This window comes from Ips typographus, linkage group LG6 (assembly GCF_016097725.1).
Source record: "Ips typographus isolate SLU linkage group LG6, UJ_Ityp_2.0, whole genome shotgun sequence".
Classification (NCBI taxonomy): Eukaryota; Metazoa; Arthropoda; class Insecta; order Coleoptera; family Curculionidae; genus Ips; species Ips typographus.
Genome location: NC_138427.1, coordinates 4,593,850 through 4,616,850, shown reverse-complemented (window position 1 = coordinate 4,616,850; position 23,001 = coordinate 4,593,850). Strand labels below are relative to the sequence as shown.

At 33.6% G+C, this 23,001-nt stretch overlaps 1 long non-coding RNA gene across 2 annotated transcripts in view; it reads right to left on the bottom strand.

Annotated features, from left to right (window-relative positions):
- The window catches only part of LOC145730270 (uncharacterized), a 243,325-nt gene that overhangs the window by 199,330 nt on the left and 20,994 nt on the right, over positions 1-23,001 (bottom strand). The gene's annotated exons all lie outside the window — the stretch shown is intronic.

The window sequence follows — 23,001 nt, the reverse complement described above, 5'->3', positions numbered from 1 at the left end:
ATCGTATTTTTAATCCATTATTTTCATCGATCAAAACCACATTATCGATTTATATAAAATGAGCTTCCAAAGTCATACAGGCGGCAAGATAAACGCCCGTTTTCCCCCGAGTGCCAACCCCCAAAAACTAATCAATCAAAGAAAAAAACGGGCCGAAAGTTGCCTAACATGATATCATTAATTACGGAAACAGATCGGCGAAGGACCCATAAATAAAATTCGACGTGCCATTTGGCAACGTCGCGCTGGGGTGGGACGGCTGTGACGTGATGATGGAACGACTCCAAGGAAAAATGATCGCGTCAAAGGAAAGTTACGCCCTGTTGCCGAACTATTCCAACCCTTAAGACCCTACTTATCTCACCCGCAGTTTTCTTTTTTAGATATAGACATTACAAAAAAATAGTTTCCACTTTTATAAAGCGTGTTTTTGGGTATTTTAGACACTAATTTTCGGAAAACTAGCTTAACTAGGAACGAAACGAAACATGGCAACATAGTTCCAAAACTCATAGGGGTGGTGCACGCCTGAATGGGGGTTGTTTCGACCTTGATGGATTACTGTCCATGTGGGTGGTGGGGGATGGATGCGACACACGTCTCCCCCTGCCAATTAGAATTCCTACGATTGAACCGGTTCCTGATTACATCAGAAAGTCGTTTTTGATTTATGGTTGTCTACTGCATTATCGAACTCAACCCTAAAGAAAATGACTGTGTAAGCTTTTAGGAAATAAATAATTTTTGTTACTATGGCACTGATATGTGGTCCGCATTTTTGAAACTCACGTCAAATGCTGAACCTAACGAAGTTTTACTTTAAATCAACCTTGTAATATTTTTATTATTTCACTCTTATGGGGTATTTAATAATGTCCTTAACTTATAAAAAATAACCGATAATAATGTCAATATTTTTACTACACAGAAAACTATATGCAATATGCAGTTTAATTAAATGACTACTGTTTCAATGAGTATTAGTGGCTTAACTCTATTAGGCCTATTTTTTTTATGTGTTAACCAAACAGGAAGGAAATACCTAATTAAAGTTGTATATGCCACTGGTTGATTTTTTGACGTTATTACCCTGTTAATAACTTAATTAAATACACCCAACAGTTACGGATACTGTAAATAATGGTAGAAAATGTTTTCTTTATCGTTTCCAGGGGCTGGAATAAAATACAATCATTATTATTGCGCATACTGAAAATGATCGATTCACGTTCAAAGCCACTCTAATGATATTTGTAATAGAAAACACATTTTCTAGGCATATATTATTCATCCGTCATTGCTATCGTGAGTGATTATCGTTGTTGAGGATCTTTTGATTACAGGTTAGGCCTCGTTAGGGCAAGCAATGTCCATAGCGTCATCCAGCAAACGCAAACTTAAATCTCCTCTTAAAACATCAGACTCTCCGAGAAAGCATTTTCTCATTTCCCCATATATATTTTCAATTTAGTTTTATTTAGGGGCGTCGTCAGCGTCGTTTTATCAACGTCGCTAGGATTTCGGAGACAATTTCTAAATGGATTCAATCAGTTTCAAATGTCTGGGGTATACAGCGGCGCGATGCTGTTTCCGAGATACTTATGCCGCGTATATATGAGATAAATTAGTGCTGGTGCTACGTATAAATGTAATATTTTGAAGATATACCTGAGGCTTTGTTACAATTCGTGTTATTCTTGCAGTATGATTTATTTTAATAATGCCGATCTGCTAAGACGTACATTTCGAATAAATAGAGAAAAGATTAATTAATTTTAAATTCAAGATTCACCTTGACTATATTGCTAATTTATATTTTTTTTCTACGTTTTGTTTATTGCCTAACCAAAAAGGATGTTTCCATAAAAAAAATACGCAAAATAATTTATAATTAAAATATTTTAAGGATTAGTCAATTTGTGCATTACTAAATTATTAATAACATGTGTTTGGGTTAAAAACAAACAGTAAATTATGTCTGCCATCTTGGTTTTATTTTAGTGTTGTCTATTAATAACAGTATTGTTATTGTCTGGGCTGTTGACGTTTTTAACCTAATCATATTCTTTTATTTTGGTTTTATAATTTTAGAAACTGTTTTCACGCTGAAACACTGATATTAATACTTCACATTATACAAGGTATTCCAAATGTTTCGAAACGGTCTACCTTTCTCCACAAGGTGAAAGCTACAAGGATGGAATTTTGGAATATCACGTAAGGTTTAAAGTCTATCTCTTGATGGTTATTTCGGATTTTTTTTTAATGGATCGGTAAGGATTTTAATCAATTTTTTTGTTCTTTCAAAATTCCTTGGATCAGCAAATACAGTTTTTCAAAGTTTTATTCAGGCAGTTTCGAGAAATCTGAGTTTAAACTTTGAGCAAAGAACAACAGGTTTCATTGTTGACTAGAATACTTGATAACGTCAAATTATAAGGTGAATTAGAGATGAGACATGTATACGGTAGATGGGGATATGAGTTTTCGATCAGGAAATGTATTATTGAATATTTCTCGTGTTTGGAGATGTGAACGTCTGCTGTCATCGTATCTGATCATCACGAGTAATGTTACTCGTTCTTTTTTATGTAATTGGACCATTTTCTATTCATCTTGTAATGTAACTTGACACATTATAAATGTTTGAAACGAAAATGTCAACCTATTTTGAAAGATTAAAAAGTCATCCCTAATCCACCTTCTAATTAGATATTAACAGGTTTTTTAGTCAACTATGAAACCTGTGGTTTTTTCTTCATAATTTAAACTCAGATTTTTCAAAACTGACTGGATAAAACTTTGTTAAACCTTAACTGCAGATTATAGGAATTTTGGTAGAACGTAAAAATTGATTAAAATCATAACCGATCCATTAAACAAAATGGTGGTAGATGCCGCTGGTCCGAAGACCCAGGTCCTAAAAATTCGAAATAACCATCAAGAGATACATTTTTTAACCTTTCGTGATATTTCAAAATTCCATCTTTGTAATTTTAACCTTGTGGAAAAAGGTAGACCGTTTTGAAACATTTGGAATACCTTGTATGAATTTAGTAACAAAATTACATTACGGTTATTAACAATCGTTGTTAAGTGTTATGTTCTGACATAAAAAATGTGTGTAAATAATTATGTAAAAGTCTTAAACGATTAGAAAAAGAAGTTATTTAAGAGTGTGTTTTTTCTAAAATGTCAATAGTTTAATATAAAATAATAACAAAAGCAAAAAAGTACAAAATTTTAATCTCAAACACTATTTAAAACCAAATTAGTAAAGTAATTAATCAGATTGGAGAGTTCAACAGTCAATTAGGCAAGTAACCCTTTTTTGTTATTTTTCTATTACTTTAAATTAAGTCATCTTACGGATAAAATTTGCAGTATTAACACTATTCTAGACAAAGACTATGCTTTAGTAATACAGGAAATACAGTTAATATTTACATAGTGGAAGATAATTCAAGTTAGGTGTTAAAATGATAAAATCATAAAATGCCATGCATTTGGACTATAATCTGAGTTTTCGTGGTGTTAAAAGACCTGGTGGGTAATCGACATTGCTGGCAAGGAAACGAGAGTACAACTTAGTGGCGTAAAATCATCTCCATGGCACCATGGTATAATCAATAAAGGTGCCAGCCCGTACCCACCTTTTATCGGGGAACGCGAGAAAAGGAGGAAAAAAACGAAACCCGTCTAAAACTAGAATCTTGTAACGTCTTCATTTCGTGGCGAGCCGACAAACGCACGGGGCCCAAGTCCGTTTTTAGCAGTTTATCACCAGGTTGTTTCCTCTTGACACTCGATTAATATTGTGGCATGCACAAGCCCAACAATCGAGCCCGTGTGATATCTGAGAAGGATTATAATGTATATCTGTTGGAATGATTGAAATTATTATTAGCGAGATTGGCCAAGACGTTTTGTGCTTTTATGATTATATTGCTGAAACTTGCAGAGGAACGAGGGTTCTTAATAGTAAAGTAAACTCAACAATGTCTTACTCCCTGTTTATGGTCATTCAACACAGATTTAAGTCTAAAAGTCAATGATAGAGCCAGAAAGATCAATTGCATCTATTCCTCTCTCTAGATCTTCAACAGAAACAAATTTACTAACTAAACTGAGTAAAGTGAATAACTTTTAAGTTAAGAACAAAAAAGTCTATTCATTCGATTAATGTCTGCATGTTCGTGTAGAGCTTAAAGCCTCAAAGCCCCTGGCAGAACAATCACTTCACATACGGCCTTTTCCGTGCACCTATTAAAAACCCATCAATAGGACCGCCATTAAGCCAACTAAGCCATGTTAAATCCCGCCTTGGGGAAAGAGGGAGCTGATGACTAATGATTACGTCCAATCTGACCGCCAACGACACTTTAATGGCTATTCAAAAATAGTGGTGAGCCAAAGATGGTTGGTTTTGTCTCAACCCTTTTGAGTTTTTGCGTAGTTTACGCGGAATCGAGAGAAAGAGAGAACGCAGAGCCTAAATGACTTGGAGCTTCTCAAAGTAGTACCGCTCCCGGTTTTGAAATTCTTAACCCGAACCTACTCTCGAGTGTGTTATCCGTTGATTAATATCTCGCATATTTTTAACCAGTTCGGCGGACCCACAATCTTTGAAAACACTGGCTGAGATTAATTTCTGCTTCTTAATTTTATTCATTTGTATGAATTTTAATGAGCCAACCGGAATAGCATTAAGCCCGAAAATGATTGCTTTGACCTTGTTGTTGCTGTCTTTCGATGTTTGGTCCGCCATCAAGCATATGTTACAGAAATTCTTCCTCACTTAATTATGCATCCTTATGTTCTATTATACTATCGTATAAAATATTGTCGCATACGTATGCGATTAAGTAGTTTAAGTTTATTAGGTAATTTTAATATTTAGGAAACTGCCAGTAAAGTAAGAAAAGCGTTAATGGTGTGAAAAAGCCTAGCAGGATTATATCCCAAGCATATTCTTCTACCACCCCTTATTACCCCTGTAATCATATATGAAGAAATTGCTTGGTAAAATGAAACCAAAAAAAACTGCAAAAAAATACTCTTAGCAAAGTACAGAGAACGACATGCTTATGCATAACAGAAGCTATGGAAACATGCCTTATGCATGCATCATTTTACGCAAGGATTCTGCATTTTATTTTAACCAAAAGCTCATAGCCCATTACAAAGTTCAGAGCTAGATAGCTTCAGCAGAATTGAAAATGTCGTGTGCAACTTTGTACTAAAATTGGTGAAGGGATTTAATATCAATACTTGGCTATTAATCAGGGCAATTTGAAAAAGACATAGATGATCTCACTCACTCTCTCGAAAAGTATAAACTGTTTACTAACAACTGTCACTTCATTCACAAGAGTTAGATCATCAATTAACAAGTATATTAAATTAAAAAATCAAACGATAAAATATAACAGCAGGATTGTGATTACAAAAGAAAATTTCTCCCCTCAAAAGAACTAATTTCCCCAAACCAAGTCGGGCCATTTATAAACGTTCGCCCTCTGCAAACAACTGTGCTTGCCATATTTCCATTTGTAGTTCATGCTTGGTTTAACGTTAATCGAATGTTAGCAGAGTCGGTTCTGCGTTTAAGCGGTCGGCCATCATTTATTTACTTTTGAGCCAACTCCGAACAGAAAAAAATCGACTTTCAACCGCACAGGAAATGGATCGCTTTCCCGAAACCTACCAATCAGATAAAACGAAATTAGGAAAAACTTTTAAAAGTGCCAAGTCCTGTAACTCCGGCTAAAAGCGGTAATTAAAACACTGCTTACCAGATAAAACGTAAAATATGATAATTAATGGGCAACATAATAGGAACAACAGCCAAGGTGTGGTGCTAAATAATGTTTCACTCAGTATTTCGGACAGTTTTCACGCGGAGGTGTGTCTCATGTGGTAAACGCCATTAATACGAATTTAGGAGTCTTTAAGGCGGTTTTAGACCTATTTTACTGACCCTGACATATAACCCCGTATATGTATAATAGGTCTATTGTCTGAAAAAATTAGTCCCACGTCATATTTGGACAGGTTTAAAAAATTATCTAGAGCAGAATTTGCACGAAAGATTTATTTAAGTTTGTTAGGCAGGTTTGAATTTATTTATATAGAAAAAAATACAGGAATTTATTCACATTACAGTTTCTTCTTTAAACTATTTTAAAAGCAGAAGGTTGAAGAAAATGTGAATAAACAGCTGAATGAAAGAAAAACACTAGCCTTTTAAATAGGAAGACTAAGTAAGTTTAAGGGAACACAAAACAAAGTTTATTAACCATCACAACCTTTTTATCAAAATTGTTCTCGGTATTCCTCATTTGGTACAAACTATCCGAAAATTCATTAAATTGCCAATGATATATGTTTTATTTTAGTGTAAGTCTCGAATCTGGTTAATTATTTTTACGAGTTAAGTCTGAGTAGTGATTTTGCGGACAAATTTCTAATAGAACAAAACGATACATCTCCGTCTATCATTTGTCTGTTTTTCAAAATTAAAATTTTTCAAAAGTACAAATGTTTGACTTCGCAGAAAACTGAGAGAAACAAATTGTTGAAACAAAGCAATAGCCACCAATAATAGCTATTTATGTAACCAGTTAAGAAAAGTTCGATTTTGTGTAACGAATGAATGTTTGTAGGGCGAGCGCAGCGAGGTCCTACAATTTGAATGAGTTACACAATAAGACATTTTCGAAACGTGTTGCATACATAATTTTTTCTAATTTTGACCAAAAAGCGGTAAAAACCATCTTTTAAAGTGATTTAACACAAATATTCACTTTCATAGCACCTTGTATAAACAGTGACAACGACATGTTATGATGGATGTCGCCCATATGTTTCTACGGAAATGCATAAAAACAGGGAGTGATGAAATGAACTTTTCTTAACCAGTTACATAAAGTGATCACTTTATGTAACTAGTTACATAAAGTAAAACGTTTTGTCACTCTAATCAGTTTTGAAAAGTGTCACTTTATATGCCATAATTAGAAAAATGAATTTTCTTTCAGTAAAAACCAGAATAAGTGTATTCATTGTCAAAGAGAGTAAACTTTTGAGTTATGATATATTATATAATTTTTAATCACTTTGCATAATGGGGAGTTATACTAACTTTTCCACATTCAAAATTATACAAAACCTGACTTAAACCATGTATTTGGACACCAAAACTTAGAACGAGGTGTATTTTATACTAGAAATTAGAGCCTCAACAGTTAAATTATTATTGAGTAATATGTGCATCATGTTATGCTTTAGAGTTTCTTAAATTAGTAAAAATTATAAATAGTGTTTTCAGGTAAATAGAGTTTATATCAAATTTATGATCAGATCATCAAAATGTACAGAAAATTGATTAAATTTTGACTAGCACTTGAATTTGTTTATCTTTGATTTTATCCAAAAATTTCAAATATGAGTCTTGTAGATATTTGCGTCAGTTTTATTTCTAGATAGTCCACTAGTATACAGAATGTACCAAATTTGAATAACTAACCAAACTTATGATTTTCAATCAATCACCCTGTACCTACACACATTTAAGGTATAGATTGCAAATGCAAACTCTATTAATGTAAACTAAAACTGTAGGTAAACATGAGACAGTATAAAAGTCAAAAAACTTTTACCATGTTTAAGAAAGTTTTATTTGACAATTTAGATACGTAAAGGAGTTATTAAAACAAATTGTAGTAAGTAAACTTATTGACATTTTTGAGTCTGGTTTTTAAATTACTAAATTACTCACTGCAAAAATTATTTCTCAATACAAATTTACTTTTCTATGGTAAATTCAAAAATTACAACAGATTTAAAGCAAGTAGAATACGCTGCTCTATCGAATGTCAGAGTTTTGCTAGTATTACAGACTCACTCTGTATGTAAAGTGAGCAATTGGGTTCTCAAAGAAAAAATTCAATTCCGGTTGTTTTCTCAGTCACTCAAGTGAAACTCATGTAACCAATTACCTAGCTGGAAAAACCATAATTGTCCTAAAACTGTCCTAGCGGAGCATTATAATGAGGTTCACTCCAATCAAATTAATCGTAGCTTAATTTATTACTATAAAGCAAATTAGATATGTTATTAAAAATGCAAATATAAGACAAATGCATGCATTGTTGATAATCATGTGGATTGGTCAAAATCATTCTATTCCCAGACTAATTTAGTATTATAAACTAACTCAGATGATATCATTCCAAAATATCGTTTTGATGGTTATTTTCCTTTTAGTCCCAAGCGAACAAATTAACTTTCTGTACATGACTAGGAATGAAAGACTACAGTAAATTAACTTCATGTTTAAGCCAGAAAATGAGTATTCTAAACGTGATCTTAATCATTCTGAAATGTCACGGTGTTTTCCCTAGAGAAAAAAATGTGAGCAAAAATCAAAGACGTTAAATTAAGCATATCAAAAGCGAGTTTTTACCCACATCCATCTCTAAATACACCCAGTCGACCAAAGTTCGCTATCTGCCGAGAAGGCACTTAGTCAAAACCCCGGGCCAAATAAAACAAACACATTTTTCTCTTTCGTCTTTCGTTCCTAAAAAAGGGTTCAAGGGATCGATCTTCGCGAAACGCATTAATAAGCTTTTTTTGACGACAAGATCATTTATTTCGAGGAAATGTTTCAGGTCGAGGTATTTTTCCCCTGTAGAAACGGTTCGTTTGAATTATGTAAGCTGCTTCTGCGGTAGGACAGACCGGAGGGGTTTTTGTTTGTCTGCATAAAAATTGTTATTGGGAAACTACAAGAGAACCTCTCATTCCACGTCCGCGGCTAGATAAATCAAGACCGTTTTAATTACGTAAACGTAAAGAAATCGTAAAGCGAGAAAACGAAAAACTCTTATGTTAATTAACGCTAATCAGATCTGAACAACGTCTTTTTTTCTTAGTAGCCATCCCGGCTAATTCAAGACCATTAGTCAGAGTCAGTTCGGTCTTGATAGTGGCGAACCAAAGAAAAAGCCGCTACAGAACCGAGTAATTACATCAACGTGAAAAATACAAATATTCTGGAATTTATCTGGTTGGGACATCTAAAAAAAAAATGTTTCCTCTTTTATTGGTCAGAGTAATTCGATACTGCCTAAACTAATTGGATAGAGACTTTCACCTATCCAATCCATTTTAACTCAGGATTCTGTCAAATAATCACACGCTCTAAAGCATCTGCTCTCATTGACTTTTGTTCACCTCGAAGAAGATAACATATTCATGAAGGGAAAATCCATATTTAAACCAACTTCCTCCAATTCCGTCAAGAATTTTTGCGTTGATTGATGAACCGAAATTCATTTCAGCCCCGGTAGGACGCGCTCCAATACTTATAACTATTAATAAAGATCTGCACTGCCAAGGCTCTGAGGATCGATCTGTATAATGGAAAGCCTGGTCAAATTAGTAATTATTTCGGAAGATTCGTCTTAATTTGTCTGGGGTCCCCAAATCATCTATCTCATTGGTTACTGAATGCTAGTGGATGTTTTCTTGGTTTTCACTTTTCGACACTCAGAGACGGATTCGTAAATATTTCGATAAGTAAGACGGAACTGGTAATGATAAAAATGTTGTGAATACTGGCAAACTTGAGTTTTCAACATTGATGGATTAATAGTGTTAGTATTTTCATGGTTCACAATGCAATATTTGCGTAAATCACAGCATCGTTGTGATTGGTTAAAAAGCAGCGTCAGCTTCAGCATTTGACAAACGCTAGTTTAGTTTTGAGCAGATGGTATTTGACTAGACTAAAATAAGTTCAGATTTTTATTCGAGTGACAAAAATCAGATTGATACTAGAAACTTTCCGTAAATTTCTACAAAAAAAATTGAATACCAAAAGCTTATAAATAATCTTCAGATTGTGATGTGGTTTAGCTATTTTGCAAGAAACTTACACTTTTATACTTTTAAACTAACCAGAAATCTTTTTAGTACGGTTAAATTGTCAAAACTGGAAACATTTTTACTGTTGTTAACAAAAAGGTGTTTCCTTAAGTTCCCTAATTTTCAAACTCTATAAAATGATCTAAATCAATGTTACATGTTGTTTTGGGATTGTTAGAAATGATGTTAAGGGTGTTTTTGTAGTTTTTCAACCGTCAAATTCCTGGTAGCAAGGCGAATCCACAAATGATATCGTCACATTCCTGCTTGAAATAGTTCTCCTGTAATAAGATCGTCTTGTTTAAATTCTACTGAGTTAGTTGTTAGAAATCGCTTATCTGTCTTAGAATTGTATAAAAGCTAGGGACATTTTCAGTAAATTAACCGAGTTATTGGCAGAGAAAATAGAGTTATTTGACATTTTTTCTATAGTCATTAGGTAAATTGGTTAAGAGAAAATTTCAAAAGCGACAAATTGCTATAATTAAGCACCACTGTACCTGTCGAAATACCCGACTTATTGACCAGTGTTCAATTGGTCTAAAAGTATCATACATTTCAGGTTATTTGTAATGAAAAGACTAATTTAGTGAGTTTTTATGCAAGGCATTTTTTAATCTGATTTGATGTTTAAATACCCTTTTTCATATAAAATAAGCTTTTAGTAAACGGTAGATGTTTTTGTGTGTATAATCCTTTTAGTGAGTTTTGTTGAGAAGACAGCTTCTATACATACTGCCTTTATTGAATTTTTGGCTCGTTTAATCGCTTATATGAACCACAAATAGTGTAATGAAGCTTTATTTAGTCTAATAAGTGTTTAAGAAGTTATTATTTTCGGTTAAAAGACAGTATAAAATATGATTTTTTTTCAGTGCAATGCACTTTTTGTTTTATTAATGGTTTCAGTGCAACATCAAGCCTTTTTAAAACCTTCTGCTTCTCATCAGAGATACAATTCCAGCCACCATATTAGTATCAGTTTATACAGATACAACTAACATCTTTTAAAGTACTAAATTGCATCACAAATTAAATAGGTGTCAAAGTACAGAATTAAAAAAAAACGTATATTTTTACCATTGTGATCATCAACCGCTTTCCAGAAAACTGACCGACATATACTTTCGGATTTATCCAAAATAGGAACAATTAATAAAAAAAGTAAGAAATGATATTATTTTTTAATATTGTTTAACTTAAATATGTTTAAATAAAAGTCCGCCTCTGTTCATTCGAAATATCTCATTTGAACCTACTGAACAGAGGCTCACCAGACACAACAGTGGGTACCCAGAAACTGTACAAAGAGGGCATTTGTATTTGTCTGTGCGGAGTTTATGTAATTTCCTATAGACTTCCCCTTCGCTTCTCTCCGCTGGAGATGGGCGTTTAGACTGTGAACGCGGCCGTCGTTTTTCATCATAACCGCGACCCATTCTAAATCCATCCAATATTACAAAGCTTTCTGTGAGTCTGCATCGCATCCAATTCCGAGCGGCCGTGTTTTGGCAGTGACGGATTGGAGAGTATTTGTCATCGGGCCGGGTCGGCCGCAGTGGTGTCTCCCCCTTCGTGAAAACCGCCCCCGAAGCTTCCCCCCGGTTCGATTTGCCGCCACCCCCCAGATCGGGGATGAATTTGCGATTTTTTTCGTTTGCAGTTTAAACGAAAAAAAAAAACGTAATTGAATTCTACTAAATTACGCCTGCCACCGTTAAAATTGGACCACAAATGAGGGACATCTATAGCTTTTCCACCCTTATGGTGCCCAAAGCCGAAACTATCGCCAAGTTTGATTGCCGGCAGGCTGTCAGAGATTACATCACTGTTACCTGGGGATATGAACTTCTCCAGTATCACAGCTCCGTCGACAATACTCGGGCACGAATTTAATTGAACTCATTATCGGTTAGTACCTGCATAATGACGAGCTATTTATCACACCAATTTGCCTTCCCCCATGGCTTTCCTATATGGCACCCTTTTAACCAAGAGGTGTTAATGACTGCTCTTTCGACAGTCCCGAAAAAGCTTCCACTTTCCAAAAACAATCCGAAAATCCTTCTAGAAGACTCTTAGCAACAACGAACCGAATACATAAAATTACTTCCACGCCATAGCATTTATAAATGAGCGGCCATTAATTGTTGAGCGTTTTTCAGGTAGCAAAACATCTTTATTTTTAACCCGGGTAAAAACTAAACCCTTCGAAATGCGGCGCTGAACTTGAAAATAATCCGGAGCTCATTTATTTCTTTCACCAGTAACAAAAAGATCATTTTCTAAAATGGAAACGAATGATGGACAAGAAAAGGACGTGCTCGGGATTGATTGGCAAGCTGTGAGCTTGATGAGCTCACGGAGATCTTCATTAGATTCTTTTCGAACGGTTTTGATGCCATCTGTCTTTGTGCTAAGAAGAATTTGATATCGTGCTGCGTTTTAGAGGTTTTGATTGGGGGATTGAGTCAGGTGGATCGACGTGTTGCATTAAAGTGATTAATTATCCTTTTGAGTTTTTTTATATTGTTGTATTGGTCATTCTGTTTGAATTGTGGTTTCAATAATTTACCCAGTCCCTTTATAGTGGAGTAATTTTTTTTATTTTGACCGTAAATTTACGTCAATTAAGTAAATAGTTATCTCTTTACTCACGAGCATAATAATTGTGTGAATCTGTCATGTTTGATTAATTTTTAATCCTTTTATTATTATGGGCTACTCGTTATCAGACTATAATATAGCTGATAATGTCTTTTCTTAAATTTATACAGGGTAATTCAAATTCGACCCTCACCATTGGAATCTCGAAAACTATAAGAGAGAGTTGCGGTTGACACAAAGTTAAAGAAGAGTTCAAGACGAACATTTTGAGCTTTTTACAGTCGCTGAAACCCTAAAAATTTGCAAAATGTTGATGCATTTTCCAGAAGAAAAAGAGACGAAGTCAAATATCTCCAAAAGGGTTAGAGTTGCGGAAATTTTGTCTAAATTTTGTACCCAGGAGACCCAACTATAATATTCAGTTTACCAGATAAACCATACTTATGTACTTTGTTTTTTTTATGCAGTATTTCAAACTTTATAAACAAAGACATCGAATGATATATAACTAGTAATTATTACAGGAGAAAAGAAGAAGAAAAGATGAAATTTACCATTCTTTCACAATGAATTTGGAGGAAATGCTACTATCATCACCTTTTTATTGATAAAATAATACTTCCAGATTTAGAAAAAAACTTCTTTCGAATTTTAGACATAAATCGTTTTTTCCTCTGGCTATTCAACTGTAGTGAATCAATTTTTTGTAGCACTTGCTTAAACTTCTTAAATTGTTTTGCAATTAATTATTGCTAACCTATAGACCAAAGCCTTTTCCAGGCTTTTCCTTTTACATTTTTAATACCCACCACAATGAATAAATTGATTTGGCTGTTATATTACAAAAATATTATGACAACTTTCTATTCTGTCAAACAGTAGCTCACAAAACATAATTTATTAAGACTAGAAAAGGAATACACCAGCAGCAAAAATAAGTAATCACAGTGTTGCTATTTAACACTCCATGATATTATTTTGTCGGTAAAAGAGGCCATGTGTAGATGGAGACTAATTATCCTCTAAGAGAATTCGAATATATCTCTCGACAGTGAAATCTTAATCAACTTCAAAGGTTTCGAGCCGGCGAAGTTTAAATGTAAATAAAAATGGAGATTAATAGGTTCTGGTACTTCATGCCACCGCTATCTGACACAGATGTTTTCCCTTAAGAAAAAGCTTTTTAAAAGTCTCTATACTTGCACTGGTAACACGTTAGTCCAGGCAAAAAACATGGAGGTTTAACGTAACACGAATCATCATTGCATAATGACCTTCGAGTCATTAAAAAAAAATGACGAGCAGATGGGACAATAAATTCAGCTGGCTTTCAACGAAATAAAGTCGTCGGCACAAGGTGGGAAATGGCTGCGAAGATTAAGTTAATATGAAGATATTTAGCCTAAGTGGAATTCTATGGACACCATTATTTTTGTCGGACGTTTAAAGATGTAGGAAGCGACAGAGGCCATCAATATTTCCTTTTCGTCATAAACCTTATCTAAATCTAAGCTCGAGTTGGTTGTTTTCAACCGAACAAACATCAGTTGTTGTTTAAATGTTGTCATTAGATTTCCATACGTTTCGACGCCTTGTCATGAAACAGACATTCTTGTACATTAACTTATTAAAGGGAGGAATTTCGGTTATCTTCGAACCCACGAAAAATATTAATATGATTTTTTTATGACAATCTCATTTATTTTTCCCTCGCGAAAACAAGCATTAGTTAATTGCTTTGCTTTTGGTGGCCGCCTCTAAATATCAAATGAGCTATGGTCTCATTTATTCGAGCTTTTTACTTTCAAAGTTGGAGAAAAATAGGAGGCTTTTTACAGAAAGTTTTTTGTGCTGATTTACCTGAATGAAATATTTTTATGGGTCTGTGGTTCATTTTGAATGATTGTACTTTAAGCCACGTGGAGTTTATAATCGACAAAACGTGCAAAATTGCTTTTGGATTAGTTTATTTGGCTAATTTTTGCTCTTTTTGAATGTACTTTTTCAACTTTATTAATACTACTCGAAAAAGTGAGAACTGAGTTGAATTCAGGACAAAGTCAAGCTTGACGAAGTTTTCGAACTACTTACTTGAAAAATCAAGTAGGTAGTTTGAAAACTATAATTTTTATACAGTATGGTGCAGATATATGAAGTATCTCTATTTTAAATTTAAATTTGACTGTAAGTTTTTTCGAAAAACTTAAGATTTATTAAGATTTTCAAATGCACACACCTATTTTTTATTACATTTTGGAATTCTGTATTGAATTTTAGGAAGGGTTCCTACTATATACAGTGTGTCCAGGATAAGAAGGACCACTATATAGATCTTGAAAACGGTTAGAGATACAGATTTGAATTTGACAACAGTTGGCCTTAATAAAATGACATTTAGAAGATATCGAATTGTTTTGTTTTGGTTTTTGAGAAATTTTGAAAAAAAGTATTTCTTTTCATTTTATAATTTAATTTTTTGTGACATTAATATTGGATCAAAAGTAACGAAACTTTACAGCAGCCACTTTTAATACTCTTTAAACGTTGTCAGTTTTTAATTCCGACGTTCCGAAGCCCTTTTGATTCCCCATTGGGTAAATGTCATTTTATTAAGGCCATAATTACGCAACTTTCCTCCTATTTAACGAAATCTGTAATTCTAACCGTTTTCAAGATTCCCTTACCCGTCCTTATTCTAGATACACTGTAAACTAACTTAAATTTGATTCATTTTCCTGTCTGAAAATTGTCAAATCTGAAAAATGATATACCGCACTAAAAACGATCCAGAACTACTAGAAGAAAATTAGAACTAGGATTTGTGAGTTTTAATCTATATTCTTAATATTAAGAACATTTCAGAGTTTGTCTTACAGGACTAAAGAGAATATGATGGAATGTATTTTTAAGATTATAAGAAGTTTGTAACTATATTTTGAGCAGCAAACACCACTTTTAGACTAAATTCTTTCTCGATCCTATTGAAATCTAAAAAGGGTGTACGGTTTAATGTTAAAAAATAAGTCAAATATTGTTTTCAAACAACCTACTTTGAACAGTCACAAATTCGATTTTCTATAAGTCTAAAATAACTTTAAAACTGACTTTCAAGACTAGAACAGTTCAAATTCAAATCTTGATTTATATTGATTTTGAGGGACAGCAGGGACGTTTACCACTAGAGGCAGTTGCAGGTAAAAGTTTTTTGGGATTATTCAGTTTCAGGTTTTCAAAATCCTGATGATGGGTTCTTATATTAAGTTTATTCTGTGTGTTCTTTTTAATTTGGTAAAATTAAATTTGTTTAACATTTAGCAATATTTCAGTTCAACTATTGTTTATTTATTGTAAATTATTACAGCTCAGACACATGTTTGAATTAAGAAGAAAAGTAGTAAACTTACTTAACTCCCCCTTTCTGTCATTTTACCTAAAAAAGTCACCCGAAGATCCGTTAGAAAATAAATGGCAGTCCTACCTGCCGGATGGGCATCATGGGCGTGGCATGGGCATCGTTTACACCGGCCAACCGAGGACCCGAACGACGCTAATCGTTTCTCGATACAGGGTCCGCCGCCGGCCATTAAGCCCCAGGTCGTCGGCAAACCCTAATGGACTTCTTATGTGCCCAGTTCGTTTTCTTTATTTTGGAACTCATTAAGTCGCGTTTCTGCTTCGAAAGGACAAAGATAATTTCGGGACGAGTCACTTATAAAAATCTGAATTTAATTTCCTGCTAAAAACCGTTGTCTATGGGGGAATTTGTGTGAAGTACGACTGTGAAGAAGTACACTCTAGATAAGTCGCGAAAGGGAAACGAAAGCAGGAAAGGGTTGCCCCTAATCGAAACAATAGCGTCTCGACTGTAATTAAATTATAAAGTCAATGCAACGAGCGAGGATCTCAGCCGAGCTTAAATTCCTATCAAAAGTCAACCCGTTCTTATATGAGGGTCAGCTTTTATAAATATTCAATTAAGCTGCTTGACATTTACATACGGTTTTCAGTGTTATCTTGGGCCTTTAAGGAACATTTATCTTCGAGTCGCTTTAACTATGTTGTATTGTTTAGTGCGTTTGGAACTTGAGATTATAATTGAGTTAGTTAATAAAAAATATTTTATTTTGAACTGAAGATAGCTTAATCATTTTCACTGTCTTTGATCACTAAACTAGTATAGGTCAATAGAATCATATCTAAGTTAATGTTGATTATTCTTGACTGAAAAAGTCGGTTAACTACAATTAAAACCACTAGTAGTAAAGTAAAGCAGAAGTCCATATTCGTGTTGATAAAGATTAAGGAACAGAAGCAACACAGTCTTTTTTTAATAGTGTGCTCAAAAATGTTTGTAATTTGCTCAAACCTTCTAAAATAAGAGATTTTTGGTCTGAAAATACAAGTATAGTTTTCCTTATTCTTGTTTCAATCTTCATGGAAAAATTAAGTTTTATAAATCCTGCACTTGGCTAATTTCCGATTATACTAAAATGTTGAAGACTTCTTTGAGGCATATCTTTTCAGTGAGTAAAGTTACTAAAAATGCTCCTTCCTAGCTTGTTAATTTAAACACTAAAAGACGTAAAAATCTAATCCAATTAACTCGTTTTTTTTGTAATTATTTGTGAACCACTGTTAAATAGACAAAATGTAGATATGTTCTGGTGAGAAATGTATTAATAATTGTAAAGTGATTTAAGATTTTTTTTACCTTTATAACAAAACGTATTCGAGAGAGCTTTTATAATGACAGTAATCATCAATTTATTAAATTTAAACACTAGGGAAAGCTGAAGTTATTCTAGACGTTTGCCAACTATAATACCACACTTTTCATCAAAATCCTGATATTTTTCACAAGTGACGACCCCAGAAATGGAAAAAAACTTTTTTAATTACGTTACACAACTCGAAAACTGGAATTGCTTTTTTTTAATCAGCGAAGGAATATTAGCAATTAGACAAGGCAGGCAATTTATACTGAAGTCCACAAAAAATATTAGAATCGCATTTTTGTTCCCGCTTTAGAAAGGATACAAGGCTGTGAAGAAAAATGGACTCGGATTTATCAATGTTGCTCGCAAGAAGATTGAAACTGGGGGAGGGTCGAGGTGACGGGAGAGGGTCAGATAATGCGGTTTTAGTTACCTACTCATTAAGTGAAAGAGAGAAAGGATTATTGGACATTAGCAATGAAGCTTCCACCCATTCGTCTATCGGTATACCGTGAACCAGTGAGTGCTTTTTAATTATCATTTTCTGAAAAGGCGGTTTTTCAACGCTTGCCTTTTGGAAGATGTTCGCATTTGAAACAAAGAAACGATCTGTGTTCGAAACGAAAAGTGTCGGTGTAACAATGTGATGCCCTAAAATAAAAAGGTGAAAAGGTCTACCAGAATAAAACAGAACAACAACATTTCAAACTGATGTTTCCAAGATACAGTAAGAGAATACCCACTATAAATTTAGTGAATATTCAAGCAAATGCTCTAAAAGCATGAGTTAAAAAAATAGATACATGTAAGAGAGTACGTGTGGCTTAAAGGAGTTTAGGCTTTAGACAACAGATGGCGTCATGATTTCGCTGAGTTCCGAGTAAATATTAAAAAGGTTGGGAAAGTTGAGGAAAAAAATGAACATAATATGGCATATGAACAGAAAAGAAGATAAAAAACCCTAAGTATAATAAAAAAATAAAGCAGTACTAATCATCTTACGAAAGACAACTAGAAGTTGACAAATCATCTTTGATATCCAATCTCAGCTTCACACTGAACTTCTCATGCCAAATTATACTGTTTTGACTCTGATATTTTGCATCTTTTCTGTCAGATTTAAAACTTAACTTAGTTAGCTTTCAAAGACATTGGTTGGTAGTGGTTAAATACGTATATCTGACCAATTTGCGAATTGCTCTTATACGTTAGTATCAATGCAAATATATTATTTCACAAACAAATGGAATGGAAGCAAAGTTCCGGATTTAACTGCTAAATAATTTGGTGAAAAAAAAATTCAAAAATTATCATTACATCCGGAGATATCCGACAAAAACCAAAAAAGTCAAATTTCTGTGCGCAACTTTGCCTCCATTTAACTAAAGCTCTATCAATTATAGTTTCTGAGATAGCAATGCTAATGCATCGAATTTGTAACACCCTGTATAGCTCTTACAGAAATTTGACAAAATCAATGTCTTATTACACTTATTTACGTTCTACTTCTAGCAACTGTATTAGTGTTCTTAGGGGTTATTAGGGTACTTAATACGTGCAAAACTAATAGACAGCAATTAGTTTCAGTAAATAGAACTTTGCAATTTTTTAAGCTTTTCCAGCAATAAAAATATAGAAAACCATGACAAAGTGATTCTCTTCATTGTTAGAACATATCAAAATGGCATACTGAGTAAAAGGCAAAATAGAGATGAATATACATTCCAGAATTGCACCTCGTGTTATTAAAAATGCATTGGGTCCAAAGGATGTCACACCGCTACACCCGCTGACAAATGTTAGTCATTAGTCGATGTCAGGCCGGCTTCTATTCGGCACAGGAAAATGAAAGTTTATGACAAATGCGACGTTGTAACGTTTTGCATATATAAATATTAGACTTGGAGCAACATCTTTACGTGTAAGGCATTTCTGGAGACAGATTAATATGCCCCCATATTGCGGTATCGTTTTTTTCCCAAGATTTCCTGCTTCAGCGGATTGGGTTCGTGGATGATTAAAATCGACTAAAGCCCTAAAATAATACCATCCGGAAAATTGATGTTTTGCCATAATTGTAACAGCTACGGAACTTAAGAACTAATAAGCGTGATGATAGTGATATAATTTTCGTAATGCCTAAAGAGCGGAGGAACGCTAACAACTTTTAAGCGTTTAAGAAAATCGCGGTCATTAAAAGTGCGACAGGGTCTGGTTTGTTTCTTGCGTCTGTTGCCACCATCATCAGCAGCCGCCAATTATCTTTAGAATGCCGCCGGTTAATCACTCTCAAATCGCGCATTTTAATTGGTTTTCTTAATTGACGTTTATGCGCTCTTATTAATGTTGTCGTCGTCGGCCAAGCTCCTACTGGTCTTCGCCCAGATTTTCCTTTTCATTTTATTGTTGTATCAGTTCCCACTTAAAAAAGAACACGAATTCTATTAAATGATAGAGATCAATTTTAATTTTCAATCGCCCTACAGTTAGTTGATAGATTGTTCAGAAACAAATCTAAACAATCAGGTTATATTTCCATTGGAGAATATGGAAGGAATTTCGGAATGAATAAGAATGGAAAAACATCAGGAAACCATAGCTGTTTTGGGTAAATCTTTAGCAGGATGTCAATTTAGATAAATCAACGTTCATTCAACATCATTCATAATACCCTGGATGCTATATCTACTTATTGAATTAATTTACACTTTTAATCATTATGTTGGATGCTACTATGTTACTACTGGGTGGAATAATCAAGGCTAATTAAAATAATGAGCATTGTAGGGCATCTAAGTGAAATAGTTAGTTGATTAGGGCCGGGTTTAATGATTTAATTACTACCATGTGGTAATTATGCAGTTATTTTTCAAGAGTTTCTGATTTATAGACGTGCATACCCTACGTTTCAACGACTTTACCATAAAAATTCTTCAATAGATAATATTAATTAATGAATTACGTACGTGGTGTTGGAATAGCCGATTAAGGCTGAGATAGTTTTGACGAATTGAAATATTTTAGTCTAAATACACACATTATTTAAAATATTTTTTTGTTTTTTTTTTTTTCAATAAATTGATGGAAAGGAGCGATAATTTGGAAAAACGTCAGTACTAATTATATAACCTAAAGGTGATGTTAGGTGTTAGTTATTTGATTTAAAGACAGTAAAAAGGTTGCCACCACTATTTTGACAACCAAAAGACATCTAGAAGCCTTCTAGTTGTAGTTTGACAACATAGAGGCAACAAATAAGCCTCTAAACAGAATTTTTGACAATTGAAAGCCAGAAAGAAGCTTTTTGAGTTTCATTTGAGTACTTAGAGACAAGAAGAAACTTTTCACGACTATTTTGATAACCAAAAAACATCTAGAAGCCTTATAGTTGTAGCTTCACAACGTAGAGGCAAGAAATAGGCTTCTAAACCGCATTTTTGACTATTGAAAGACAGTAACAAGCCTTTCGAGTTTCATTTGACTATTTAAAGCCAGTAAGAAATTTTCCACCTTTATTTTGACAACTTATAGACAATAAATAAGCATTTTCAAACAGCATTTTTTATTATTGAAAGACATAAAGTAGTCTACTAAGTTTTATTTGACTACTTAAAGACAGTAAGAAGCTTTCCACGACTATTTTGATAACCAAAAAACATCCATAATCCTTCTAGTTGTAGTTTGACAACGTAGAAACAATAAATGTGCGTCTAATCAGCATTTTTGACTATTTAAAGACGGAAAGAAGCCTTCTGAGTTTCATTTGACTACTTAAAGACAGGAAGAAGCTTTTCACGACTATTTTGATAACCAAAAAACATCCATAATCCTTCTAGTTGTAGTTTGACAACGTAGAAACAATAAATGTGCGTCTAATCAGCATTTTTGACTATTTAAAGACGGAAAGAAGCCTTCTGAGTTTCATTTGACTACTTAAAGACAGGAAGAAGCTTTTCACGACTATTTTGATAACCAAAAAACATCCATAATCCTTCTAGTTGTAGTTTGACAACGTAGAAACAATAAATGTGCGTCTAATCAGCATTTTTGACTATTTAAAGACGGAAAGAAGCCTTCTGAGTTTCATTTGACTACTTAAAGACAGGAAGAAGCTTTTCACGACTATTTTGATAACCAAAATACATCTAGAATCCTTCTAGTTGTAGTTTGACAACGTAGAAACAATAAATGGGCCTCTAACAGCATTTTTGACTATTGAAAGACGGAAAGAAGCCTTCTGAGTTTCATTTGACTACTTAAAGACAGGAAGAAGCTTTTCACGACTATTTTAATAACCAAAAAACATCTAGAATCCTTCTAGTTGTAGTTTGACAACGTAGAAACAATAAATGGGCCTCGAACAGCATTTTTGACTATTGAAATACAGTAATGATACGTTTGAGTTTCATTTGACTACTTAAAGCCAGTAAGAATCTTCCCACGTTTATTTTTCCACGTTATTCTGTAAACACCATTTTTGACTATTAAAAAACAGTATGAAGCTTTCCACGAGTATTTTGATAACCAAAAACATCTAAAAGCCTTCTAGTTCTAGTTTGACAACATAGAGATAATAAATAAGCCTCCAGAGAGTATTTTTGACTATTGAAAGTCAGAAAAAAGTCTTCTGAATTTCATTTGACTACTTAAAAACAGTAAAAAGCTTTCCACGACTATTTTGATAACTTAGATACAATAAATACCCCTCGAAACAGCCTTTTTGATTATTGGGGCAGAAATAAGCACTACTACGCCCCTCTACAATTTATTTGATTCCTTAAAAACATTTTGAGAGATGTAACGAATTTTGAGGCTCTTAACATATTTATATTACTCTAACTCTAATTTATTGTATTTTTGGTTAGTAATAAGATAAATAAGAACATTTCACAAGTATCTGAACTTTTTAGACAATTCTTGGATACGGTAGAAAATATAGCTCTAAAAAGATTTGGCATTTTTTTTAAAGATATTCTTCTTTTTTACATAAAAAGTCGTGTAAAACACCTTCCTAACTTTTATTTTTTATTGAACTGCTGGGAATTTTGTATGTCTGTTTTACATGATAAAGTCAATTCAAATGAGATAGGAATTATAAATCTGATGAGCAAAAGGCTTTGTTCAAATTTCTTGACACAGAACTAGTTGGGTATTAAATAAAAAAATGCTTGTTATAACAAAATATATTGTAAATTCAATTAATATATGCCAGGTTTTTAGCGCAAGTGTATTAATAAACGTGCTCAGAATGTTGGTTGCTCTAAATGCCTCAAGTTCTTAGAGCTTTTTTGTTACTTTGGTTGATATCAGAAATTGTATTTATAATTTGTATCGTTTAATAGTACTAAAGTTCCTTATTTCTAATAAATATAATTTTAAAAGTTTCTGAAGTACTGAAATGAAAAAGATAAAGTAGATTTTCGGTATAAAAACGACGGCAGCGCTCCGGCCTAAAACGCGACAAAACCAGACTGAAAATTCCCAAACTAATCTTTCAGCAAGAGCACTTCATCATCTTTACGGTCGGGATATTCGGTCGCCCTTTAGTCGATATTGCGAAGGGCCGTAATCGATCATCGTCGTCGTCCTCGAGCAAACTCACCCCGCTCGGAGCTTCTGCAGCGCAAAGACAGATGTCGCGACCATTAAAATTAATGCCCGCAAATTTGTAAACAAAATTCCTGGCGATTTACATAATGACCAACGATTTTTCCACTATATTGCAGCTATTCACGCAAATATAAGT